At 28.7% G+C, this 2,562-nt stretch overlaps 1 protein-coding gene across 1 annotated transcript in view; it reads right to left on the reverse strand.

The window, feature by feature from the left end:
* The window catches only part of LOC111633515 (receptor-type tyrosine-protein phosphatase alpha-like), a 12,538-nt gene that overhangs the window by 4,896 nt on the left and 5,080 nt on the right, over positions 1 to 2,562 (reverse strand). The window lies entirely within an intron of this gene.

Here is a 2,562-nt window from a genome sequence, read left to right on the forward strand (position 1 = left end):
CCCTATAACACTGTTGATTTTTCCGTTTTATACGAATTCCATATTGTACGAGTCACTTAGATTTTACAAATACGTGTGCCGGGTTGTGAACGGCTCACGTATTTGTAAAATCTAATTGACTCGTACAACATGGAATTCATACAACACGGAATTATCAACAGTCTTATAGGAGGGGGTCTACCTGTATTAAAAAGAAAACAAATAAGAGACAAGCACATGTGGGGGATATTCCAGATAATTAAGAAGTCGAATTAACAAGAAGACATTAAATTTCAATGATCAATGTTATAACATTACATAAGACAAATGGATTCTAAGTATCTTCACACAAGTTGATATAACAATTAATAAAAGAAGAAATTCATTAAATTGAATATATTATTTACTTTTCTTCAAAAAAAAAAAATAGTTTTAGAATAAATAAATTATTGCTTAATTAATAAACCCTTTAAAAAAACCATTTAACAATTAACAATTATTTTATTTTATTTTTTAAGCTAAGAAACTTTAATTAAAATTTTATTGTATCATTAGTTGAGCTATTCTTTCTTTTTTTTGTTGAAAAAGTATCCTGTTAAATTTTATTTTTTTATATAATTTATCTTACATAATACAAAGAAACGTTTCTATTTGTGTATATTCTCTGTCTTTTATTTATTTATTTATTTTTATATATATTACAGGAATTCTTTTTAATCGTTGTAGACGGGATGCGGATTATAATTGACACTTGCAATTCTCACATTAATTATTAACAGAATAAAAAAAAATTCTNAAAAAGTATCCTGTTAAATTTTATTTTTTTATATAATTTATCTTACATAATACAAAGAAACGTTTCTATTTGTGTATATTCTCTGTCTTTTATTTATTTATTTATTTTTATATATATTACAGGAATTCTTTTTAATCGTTGTAGACGGGATGCGGATTATAATTGACACTTGCAATTCTCACATTAATTATTAACAAAATAATAATAAAAAATTCTCTAAACTTCCAGAAGTCGTATGGGAGAACTCTACCGAAACGTTTCCTGTAAGGTTACATAATTATAACTTGTTTTTCTGTAAAAAGAATATCCTTGTACACACGAATATAACAGAATTAAACAATTTTTCTATTATTATTATAATACATATTGTTAATTTAAAGTATACTTCAAATATATTTTAATTTCATCGTTAGTTCAACAAGAGTATGGATACCGTGAGTTATTTAGAAGTAACTTTTGTATTAAATATGTCGAGGACGGCGTGTTTATTTTCTTTACTTACAGAACATTTAATAAGAACATGACGTTCTTATTCAACGTAAAAGTTCTCCAACTAACGATGGGATTAGAATTTATATCTTAAATACATTTTGTATAGATATCAAGTGGTAATTTTGTTCTCAATATCCAATGGAGCGTTGTAGTTTCATAGGGCCCAGTGTTAACTTCATATATTTTTCTTCAAGAGAATTTTTTTGGGGGGGAAATATTTTCTTATTTGGTACCCCCAGACAATAGCCCTTTTTGCCCATAGATAACGCTCCATTGCCAATATGTTAATCATATTAATCGATCTCAATAAGTAAATACCAGTCGACCCCCCTATAACACTGTTGATTATTCCGTTTTATATGAATTTCATGTTGTACGAGCCACTTAGATTTTACAAATACGTGAGCCGTTCATAGCCTGGCACACGTATTTGTAAAATCTAAGTGACTCGTACAACATGAAATTCATATAAAACGGAATTATCAACAGTGTTATAGGGGGGTCGACTGTATTTCTACTATGTCATTCATTTCTGTTTCTAAACAAGAAAGGGTCATGGGTCACTAAATATTAATGATGTTTGATACAAATTATGAACGATATGATAAATAATTTGTTTTCATTATTCAAGAGTTAACTGTAGCGATTAAACTGTAATTTGAAAAAATAAACTGTAGACCTATAAATTCCCACTGTCAAAAATTTATCCGGGAAATGTGTTAGATAGACGACCGGCACAACACCTGTATACAAGGAAAAGTATGATGTACAGGGGCAAGGCACTACAGTAATAATTTGAGTATTAGAGCAAACATTTTAAATACTGTAATGTTTATTTTCTCAGCAGTTATATATAACAGAGGAAATGTATGGCGATCGGTCAAAAAAAAAAAAAATAACAATCTCACCTCCAATATTTATACATTTTTGGATTTAGGACACCTTAAAACGTCGAAAAAATTCGGAATATTTTCTGTTAGTGTTAGTGTGTGTGTAAGTGTGGGGCACGACTTTGTTCACCTTGTTTGAAGTTTAATAACTTCTGTGCTTTTTATCGAAAATTTTTGATATTTTGCAGGGAGGTTTTGTATTAGGGGGTTGATGCTGTTTAATTTTCTTGTTTAAAGGTGAACGGGTTGGGGAAATAAACGGAGATATCGTGTGTCGTATCTCGAATAGAGTCGGAATGAATTACGATTTTCCTCCTTATTATTAGCATTTACAAATTTTTCTTATTAAAAACACACCACCAGCCTCAAAATTAAGCTTTTGGCCATTTTATAATAATTAATTAA

The sequence above is a fragment of the Centruroides sculpturatus genome, unplaced genomic scaffold (assembly GCF_000671375.1).
Source record: "Centruroides sculpturatus isolate CEXI.00-Female unplaced genomic scaffold, Cexi_2.0 scaffold815, whole genome shotgun sequence".
Classification (NCBI taxonomy): Eukaryota; Metazoa; Arthropoda; class Arachnida; order Scorpiones; family Buthidae; genus Centruroides; species Centruroides sculpturatus.